General features: G+C 38.5%; 1 protein-coding gene across 3 annotated transcripts in view; it reads right to left on the reverse strand.

Moving 5' to 3' along the window:
• The window catches only part of CNTN1 (contactin 1), a 346709-nt gene extending 341762 nt beyond the window's left edge, over positions 1 to 4947 (reverse strand). For 2 of the 3 annotated variants that reach the window (XM_032877020.1, XM_032877021.1), the window contains exon 1: positions 4784 to 4946. The gene's annotated coding sequence lies outside the window, so the exon portion shown is untranslated. Of the gene's footprint in view, positions 1 to 4783 lie in introns of all 3 variants that reach the window. The other variant, XM_032877022.1, reaches the window with a different exon arrangement.
• Positions 4948 to 10473: the final 5526 nt, after the last annotated feature.

Raw genomic sequence — 10473 nt, forward strand, 5'->3', positions numbered from 1 at the left:
GGAAAGCCACATAAATAATAATGGGATCCTAATAGACTGAGAGGGTATTTTATATGTCCCCAGGAGCCATTTCACAGTGATATATACACGATATACATAAGCCAAATACCACTTCAAAGAATAAAAGAAGTTCAGCAATTGCACCCTCAAATATGTGTTTTTTATATTCAATTCTTTGTCAGGTGAAGAAAGTTTTCTGAGCATTAAAGCAATGAAAAATGCTACTACAAATAGACTTAATAGGTTAAACTACAGCAAGTTTACGAATTTCTGTATGTCCAAAAAAAAAAAAAAAGATAAAAGACAAAAAAAGTGAAGAAAATTTTCACAGTATACAATGCATTTTTCTATTAAGTAAGTTAAGAAACCATAACTCAATAAAGATTCAAGTGAAATCCACAAATTAAGAAATACAAAGAGCCAGTAAATATGAAAACATTTTTCAATATCATCAAAAACTCACAGAAACACAATTCAAAAGAATAATCAGATACACAATTTCTATTATCAAAATAGTCAATTTTTAAACCACAATATCAAATATTGAGACTATTGCCCAAGTGGTTTATACTGAGTATTAATTTGTGCCTAAACTTTTTGCTAGAGCAATTTGGAAATAAGCATTAGGAGTCTGAAAATACTTAAAGGTATGACCCAGTAATATCTATGAAGCTATTATAAGGAAATGGTCAGAAATGCAAAGACTAATGTATAATCATGTTCATTTCCATAAATGTGAAAAAACAGGAAACAATCTAAGGACTCTATCTATATGAGAGAATAGGTGGCAGCGGTAAAAAAAAAATACATGGTTAGTAATAATATTAAATACAATAATAAACTAATGTTTATGGCATGGTAAAAATTATCAAATCAAAGTGGGGGAAAGTTAAATATAAAGATGAATATTCACTCTAGTTTCAAATTTGCATGTTTAAAATACCTATGTATATTCATAGAAATAAAATTAGAAGGTTGGAGTGGATCGCTCTGCGTGGTGGAATTTTCTTTCACTTTCACCTTTTCTTGAAAGATCCCATATTTCCTTATAATTATAAAAATGTTATTTAAATATAATATTAAATGTATATACCTCTGAATGCCATTTTATACAATAGGTAATTCATACAACCATCATGAAATAATGACCTATCTTCCTCCTGCTTCATTTCCGGTTATCTAACTAGTAAATTCTATTCTCAGGATTTTAACCCAAGTGTTCTTGCTCCAAAGTTAGCACTGTGGGTATGAAAATATGAAGTAAATCACAGTAAATGTTTTAAATAAATAAATAAAATTAAAAATGTATTATATCAGTAGTATGTGGCATGTTAGATTAAAGCAGAAAGACATACATTGGGAGATTTGAAAAACTGTCTACTGTACTAATCCAAGACATGCAATGACATATACACTTGTATTGGGGAAAACATATGATGAAAATTAGAGATCAGAATAAAAATGGAAAATTTAATTACTGAATAGATGGTGGGCACTCGGAGATAGAAGTCTGGAAAAAAAAAAAAATCACAAGCCAGAAGCCTGGTAAACTGTTGTATCCTTTGCTAAAAGCCAGTATTGGGGCGGAGGGGAGTTTTTACTATCTACTATTTCTAGCTATTACTTATAAGTAAGGAATACAACTAAGCCCTATTTAAATATGTTATGTGGATTATTTTATTTAATACTAAAAAAAAAAAAAGAAAAAGAAAAAAACACAAAAAGCTCTGAGGTAAGTGCTATTATAACCCCCAGCTGACTTACTGACATTTGCTTACATGCATAATGATATATAGATATTAACACACAGAGGCTTCCTTCCAAAGCCTGTGCTCTTAGCCAGCAGGTTAGTAATTTGGAATGGCTAATAGAGGAAAGATTAGGAAAGACATGAAGAAGGAGAATTTTGTTTCCAATAGAATAAATTGCATCAATTGGAGGAATTCACTTGAAAACCTGAAGCAGGAAGAGGAGGGAAGAGGGAGGCAAAGAAGAGAAGTTTAGAAGAAGTTAAGAGAAAAATTATAACATCAGATCATTGCAGTATCAAAAAGTAAAATCCCAAGGAGGAGATGGAGAATATGGAAAATGGTAGTTCAAAGGGAAAGAAAAACGAATAATACATCAATTAAAAAAAAAAAACAATCATTGAACTTAAAGAAGAACTTACTGATGACTTAGAATGGGTTCTTTGTTGTGATGTAAACCATGGCCAATTTATATATAGAAATAGATGGTGATGGGAAATAGATGTTGTTTTCTTTTTAAATAAAGATATACATGGCATGTTTTATATAGAAAAGTATAAATGGTCTATCCTTCAACTTGGTCTCTAGTTGGTCTCAAGGGGCACAGATATAAGAGACATACAGAATAACATGTACATAGCCATAACCCCTACTGGAAAAATTGAATCATTCTTTGGAAGGAAACAGAAACACCTCATGTCTTTTATTACTCCTCTTGTAGAAGTTATCTTGGAGAGGATAACAGAATCTTAAAGCCTATTGGAACTGTGTTCAGTGTGGTGGATTATACAAAAATATAGGTCATGGTTTTTTTCTGCAAAGTGCTTTTTTGCCTAATTTAGAAGACAAATCAGAATATATATATAAAATATATATATAATATATTTTATATATATTTGCTATATATATATCAAATAAAGAAATAAGACTGAGCATCTGAATAACTGGTATTGTTACTGGTGTAACATTGACCAAATTTTGTTATCAATATCAAAAATCACCAGAAAGCTGAAGGATTCTATTTGAGGAGAAACTGCTACATAATATAATTCATAGTAGCTTGTTGAAATATTAGGGTTGAAATAGTGGAATTATAGAAGGCTTTAAGCAAATTTCTTGTACCCTCTAAATCTTAGTTTTTTCATCTAAGAAAATGAAAAAGGTACCATCTGGATTTAAATAACTTCAGGCAATGGGAAAAATAAACGCACATACATCTATAAAAGAAAGTCCATGTAATGCAAATAGATATGATATGAAAAAGCAGCACATATTTAAATATTGGGTCCACAAGTAAAATTTGTACAAAGAAATAGATTAAAACTACCTTCAAAGGTTCTAAAAGTCTCTTAGTTTTACATCTTGCAAGGTGGGTGGATCTCCCTGCTCCCCCCATCTCCCCCCCGGCCCCCGGCAAATCTCCAAATGCTACTAGCTTTAAGTTACCACCCAAATAAATTTACAACCCACCAACGAAGGTAGGGCATACACAAACCATTACGCTCTGATGACTTTGATAAAATATCCCCAATATGACATGCATTTATTTGCTATGTGCTTTACATCTCAGGCTGGGAAGGTACATACATATATTGCAAGGCTGAAAAATTCGGGGAAATGGATGAAGATCAAATAGCACTCTAAGAATGTACTCAAAACAATATCCAGAAATACCGATATTCATGTGCGTTACAGAGACATTATTCCATACAGGGTTCCCTCAATCTGAACACATCTTCTCTGGCTTTTCCCCCAATGGAGATTTCGATTCCCTCTTGCCCCTCCCACTCAGAGCTTCCAGATTGCTTCAGAAGGCCCTTGCAGCCTGCTCAGCAGCAGGCAAACAGGGCTGGGTGTGCAGGAGCTATATATAGCTCCACCTTGGAGATGTGCACACACAAGCACACATACAAATGCCCATGCTGGATTTGGCATGAACAAATAAGAAAAGGTTTCAGCCTCCCCCTTTCCTTTTTCCTCATCACCCCAATTTTTCAATAATTTCCAAAGCAGGGTGTCTTCGGTTCCCTAGAGTGATGCAGTCTCTAATTTCTCTGCAATTCTTCTGCCTACTGCTTCCAGCAATGTGACTCCGGCAGGAAGCGGCATTGGGCCAACACCTACTACCCAGATGCGGTCACCCAGGGAGGCTGCCTTGCAGCCAGCCGCGGGGAGCCCATCCGGGCACAATTACTTGACTCTCTGGGAATCCCCATGGATAAACCCGTTTTTTTAGAAACTAGGCGAAAAGGTGGTTCCCATTAGACAACACCAGGCTAGGAGAGCAGACGCGAAACCTTCCCTGCCTCTCCCCTCCTCCGTCTGCAGCAGATAGGGCAGAAGGGCCCAGGTCTTCTCAATGGAGACATCATTAATCTGTAAATGCCCTTAGAGTTGCGGGATTTCTTCCCCACCCCCCACTCCTTAAGGGAGCCAGTTCTTAACAGAAGAGCCAGGGAACAAACAAGTGCCTTCCTCCCCCCCCCCCCCCCCCCCCCCCCCCCCGCCTCGGCCCGGTCCCCGTCATTCCCAGTTTTTGCAGGGATGAGCTTGCTGGTCTAGACGCAAGGTACGAGGGTAAAGGAGTAGGTGCGGACAGGCGTGGGGAGGAGCAGAAGCTCCTCTCGGTTTAAGAAGACCTGCAGGTTCCCGGCTGCTGACATGTCTGCTCCCCCATACCCTCCCCTGCGGGTGGACATGGCATTCCTTGGGCGCCTCACCGGCCGCGGCGGCCTCCTAAGCCTCCGAGAGGAAAGTTGACGAGACATGGATGGAGGCTCGGTCCCCTCTCGTAGGGCACTGCCGACCTGCCCCGCCCGTCACCAGGGCTCCCGCACCCCTCCTTCCCAGCACCCAGACGACCTCTATCCCAGCCCTTCCAGCCGCACTTCGCGACGAGAGCTGCGGCGACCACATCAGATTTGGGGGTGACGAGGGCGGGGCGGGGCTGGGGGAAGGGGAAGGGAGGCAACAGTAGCATGAAAATACGCATGCTTTTTTTCTATCTGCAAAGAAGAAAAAGTCCTGCCCCCTACCTGCTCTCTGCTCCTGCTCCCCTCGGCGCGGCACAGCTGGACCATAACCTACAGGTTTCCCACTTCCGCTGCAAACACCTGGGAGCGCATCTCCACACCCGGTGCCCCTCCTAGCCTCGGCGGAGCCCTGCCTTGCTACTTGACAGCAGAAGCCGGGCCTTTTAGAGCGGTCATTGGGGCCGCGGGGAAAGGGGGCGGGCACCGGAGGGAAACCCGCGTCTCTCATTGGATAGGAGGAATGCCACTCTCACCCCAGACCAGGGCTCGCTGCGGACTGAGGTTTGCTGCTAAACCTAACCGCAAAGGGTCTCTGCAGTTCCTGGCACCAAACCCTGCTGCCACTGGATCAGGGACCCCTAAGAGGAGGGAAACCGGTTTGATGACTTGTCATCTGAGACCCCCATGAGGGAGGGAAGGGCCGGGCATAACCAGACAACCAGCACTTTCCAGAGCTTCCCTGAAGGGACCATCTGTTCTGGGAGATTGGACAGGAGAAAATATCAAGAGCAGTGCCTTGATAGAGAAGCACGAACTTCAATACAGAATCATTGAAGATACAGAAATACATACACTTAAGTGAAAAAAAGAATCACAAGAAATAAAAAAGACATGAGGGTTTGGGTTATTTCAAGTTTCCGTTTTTGCCTAAATGTAGTATGCCAGTTTTCCTGTGGAGTAAAGGTTGAACTGTTGGTTCTGTGCTGCGGAGAAACTCCAAAATATCCCCTGGTAGGAACAGTGCCTTAAATGGAAAAGCTTTGCAGTAATAACTTCACCAGAAAGAGTAAAGGAAGGAAAGTAAGGCCAGACTGCATAATGGACTTGTCTTGGACGGTTCATTTGGTAGTAGAAGTCTTTAAATAATAACCACCAGACTACCTGGTGATCAGTTTCTTTTCTACGGATATTAGTTCCTCATTCCTTTTGTGCTCAGACCCTGAAGCTGCACAGGATGTATAAGTCAAGGTGATCCCTAGATGATCTCAAGTCCGCTTTTTAGGTGAAGGGGCCAAGGGTAAAACAACTTTGTTCCCATCTTTCAACTCTGCCATTTGTCCAGGTGGAATCAGGAAGATACTTCTTAAATGGAGGAAAATGATAGAAGGATTACCAGTAGAATTGGAGGAAGGGAAGTATCTTATTTTAGTGCCATATAAAGAAACAATCTTCTCACTTGCAGGCTGCCTCATTTCTGCAAATAGCCAAGTTCTTCATCCACCTAAATTAAGTAGTCATCTTAACCAGTGCTGAGCATGACACAGCTCACTGAACGACTGTTGGAGAGATGGCATAGTTATTAAATGTTAAATAATTGTAGGCTCTTAACTTAGTGCTTATGGTTGTCATGACTATTGGCCAGGCTCTTCATAAAATGTTCTCTTTATAAAACTAGATGATTCAAATTAATATATTTGGAAGTGGGAATGGACCCTAAAGATAATTTACAGAGAGCAATACATAGGGCTTCTATGCTGGAAACTCATTTAACCACTGAATGGGAATAACTAAAAATGTTATGACAAGTTCCAAAACCAGAAATGTTTCTACATAAGGTGCCATTCGTCTTGTATCTCCACTCCAGGGACCCACACAAATTGTTCCACTGAACTGGACAAATCACACATTACTTAATGCATTTACTGAGCACTTACTCTGTGCCACAACCTGTGTTAGGTGCTAGGGAACTAAACAAGAATAAGACATAGAACGTGTTAAAGAGGGACTCAGGAAGCAATGAAGATAGTAAAATATTATAGTAAGGAATATGTATTTCCAATGTTAACATTCTTTTGATTCCTAAATTTAAATTATTTTGAGTAACAATGAATTCTAGCAGACCCTCCCCTAGATTTAAGGAGTGAGAAGGTGAAGTAACAAGGAAAGGAACTGAAATTGAGGTTAGCACAAAAGTCGAAACTGGAAATGAAAAGAATACTAAAGAAATATCTGCTATCCTTATTCTTTCATTCCTTTTTTCGCAAAGATTGTTACTATAAATATAGTGATGAATAAGGTAGGCAAGCTCTCATGGAGCATATTTGTTTTTCAAACAGACAATGTTACTTTAGTTACTGATATAATAGTATAGTATATATATATAATTAGATAATATTTACTGATATAATTATAGCTCTTCATGCTTCACTACGTGTGCACATACATACACACATAATTTGAAAGGAGTATTACGATAATTATAATTTCTATCTGGTCATCAGTCACCTCACATATTTTCAGATAAAACAGACCATCTCTCCACTTATTATCTCAGAGAGCAAAACCTGCACATCTGTTCCCAGAATACATATATATATGAGTGTATCAAAATTATCTGTTACAGTGCATTTTACATTGTTCAAATCACTTTCAGATAAAATCCTCCCTTTTTTCTTAAGTAAGCAGGAGAGTCATTATTAGCTCTATTTCACAATTGAAGAAATTGAAATAGCCAAAGAAATCTATTCCTTTGAAATTAAAGGTAATTTAAAAATAGTTATGCATATAATGGTTGGTGTATACGAGACATTCAGTACTTAAAGGTGAATATATGATTTATAAAATGTGAGAATTTAAAGAACTTTAGAAACTCTCAGTTTCCACTGTGAAGGATAGAATCAATTACTATAATTTGCTCAGGATTATTTACCTACTTAGAAGCCAAGGTGTGTCTGGAATCCAGATCTCAGTGCTACTCCATTATTTTTTCACCGCAGTGAACAATAACTTGGGTATCTCTTCCAGCGGAGTTCTTGCCCTTTTTCCTCCCTGATCCACCCGGCCTTCTGAAATTTTAAAGACCAATCCAATAGTGTACTCATTTTCCAGCATCTCTAAAAATATAGGAGAGCATGCCACTTTAACTGGCAATTAAGCAAGATGTGAAAAGAAACAGTAGGGAAATTTTCCCTGGGTCTCTGGTTGGCTCTAATTCCCTAGTCACTCTCAGAGTTCCACAGCACAATTTATTGGGTATTATTACATGGCTAAACTTCCCTTGGCCCTATTATTGAATTCTCCTACCATCCATCCTCTCCTTCTTCTACCCTACACTGGCCCTCTTTCTTGAATCATTCCAATTTCCTCCAACCAGTGATTACATCTTGGTGAGAGGAAAGGAAAGTGCGGCAGCCTTGCAGCTTGCCACAGTATGCATTCCTTTTCTTTCTCCTCTGCTCCACCCGCCTTTCCTCACTCAGAAGCTTCCCAGAACAGTTGCTAGCATAGCCTCTGGTGGCAAATAAAGGGGAGAATAACAAAAAAAGGGAACTTTCCAATCAAATTTTCTAATGAAACTCAATAGAGCAGAAAGACAACAGAGGCTCTGCCCACTAGTATGAAGAGAGTCAGGCTAAACCCAGTATGCAGCATCTCAAAGATCATATCAGCCCACTGACCTAGCTTTTAGATGTTTCTTTTAGAGATTTCCTAACAGCCACCTATAAACACTGAAAATTTCATTTTCTGAGTACATCCTTGAAATGATGAATACCTTCACATCTGGAGTGGACATGAGATGAGACATTAGAAGACTTATTTCTATTCCGATCTAGTAAATAGTGGAGAGACTAGGGATAGCATTATATTCCAATGCCATAAAATGAGGGGCAGAATGACACAAAGCTATTTGCTAATAATATAGTACCAGCATCTTTATAAAAGGCCATCTACCTAAATATACATCCTTCTCCCCAAAACAACCAAAAAGAAGCAAAGGGAGAGGTACAGAGGAAAGAATTTTCCACTTCACCCAAATTTTCAAGTTTATTGGCCTAAAGTTATTCATAAAATCTCCTTTTTTGTATGGTTAATACCTATTAGATCTGTGTTTATGATCCAGTTAGCATTTTCAATGTTGATAAATTGTGGGGTTTTCCCCTTAATACTTTTCCAGTGTTTAGAAATTTTATTAATCATTTCAAATATCAATGTGGACTTTTTAAATTTTTCTGTAATATGTATGTGTTTTCTATTTTATTGATTTCTTCTCTTAACTCTATTATTTCCTTCCTCTTACTTTACTTAGTTTGGATCTGTTCTTTTTCTCTGATCTTGAAGTGGAAATTAATGTCATTGATGTTTCATCTTTTTAAAATATTGCCTCTAAAGGTTTAATATTTTCTCTAAGCAGAGCTTGTGTGTATCTGACAAGTTTGAATATGTTATCTTTATTATCATTCAGTTTAAAAATTTTTCTAATCTCTGCTTTTCTTTTTCAATCCAAAGATAATTTAGCAGTACATTATTTAATTTATACTCAGGGGTTTTCTACTTATTTTTTTGTTTCAAATTTTACTTTTATTTCTCCCAGAAAAAATAAAAGGATTCAAATTTTGGCAGTTGAGGCATTGTTTACAGTGCAAAATTTGTATTTTTGGTAAATGCTTCCTGTACTCTTTTTTTAAAAATATTTTATTTATTTATTTGACAGAGAGAGCGAGATCACAAGTAGGCAGAGTAGCAGGCAGAGAGAGAGGGGGAAGCAGGCTCCCCACTGAGCTGGGAGCCCGATGCAGGGCTGGATCCCAGGACCCTGAGATCATGACCTGAGATGAAGGCAGAGGCCCAACCGACTGAGCCACCCAGATGCCCCTTCTCCCTGTACTCTTAAAAACAATATGGAAATTCAGCTTCCAGTAATAAAGAAGTAGCTATTGTTGAAGCATCCACACTCCTATAAGCTCTGGAAAAAGAAAAAGAAAAAAAAAAAAAGAAAAAACACCAAACTATTCGAGTACATTAGATTATTATCTGGTTATTACCAAAAGAAGGCAGAAGCTGAAGAGACATCTATAAATGAGAAATTGAAATTGCAAAGTGTGAGTTTCCCATTTTATACAGCTTTGGTCTTGAGGAAAGGTCTTCATAGGGTCCCAAGAGGATGAATAAATATGAAAAAAAAAAAGAAAAAGAAAAAGAATCTTTCTGGTTTGAAGAACCAGAAAATAGAGTTACAGATGACAAAAGAAAGAAAATGAGAGAGAGGAATGTCCCAGGAAGGAGACATCCAGAAAGGGAGAATTGTCAGTTCAGAGTATAAACTCCTCCCAAATTTTAAACTGACTCCTAAACTATATATATACACAGGACAGACTCCAAGCAGTACAGATAAAGTTAAAAGAATAGTAATAGGATAAATAATGGTCCCTTAATCTCTGGAACCTGTGAATGTTACTTTATATGGCAAAGTCTCTGCAGAAGTGATTAAAAGATCTTGAGATTGGGAGATTATCCTGGATTATCTAGCTAGGTCCTAAATGATATCACATGTATCCTTATAAAAGGCAGGCAGAGAGAGCTTTTACTATACACAGAGCAGATGGTGATGTGAAGACAGAGCAGGGAGAGATTTGAGGATGCTGGTCTCGAAAATTAAAGTGATGCAGCCATATGCCAAGGAACCCCTGCAGCTACCAGAATCTGGAGGAAGCAAGAAAATGATTCTCCCTAGGGCCATTGCTGGGCCACCTTGATTATGGCACAGTGATGCTGATTTGGACATTCTGGACACTAGAACGGTAAGAGAATTTTTTTTATTATTTTAAGACTTTTTGTTGATTTAAGTGAGAGGATAAATTTAGTTGTTTTGTTGCGGTGATAATCTGCTACAGTAGCCGTAAGAAACTAGCACAAGAATTGAACAGAGATTTCAACTGCTTCCAGCCACAGGGGAGACAGACTTTTAGAATCTG

Source organism: Lontra canadensis, unplaced genomic scaffold, assembly GCF_010015895.1.
Source record: "Lontra canadensis isolate GAN:19392208 unplaced genomic scaffold, GSC_riverotter_1.0 scaffold59, whole genome shotgun sequence".
NCBI lineage: Eukaryota > Metazoa > Chordata > Mammalia > Carnivora > Mustelidae > Lontra > Lontra canadensis.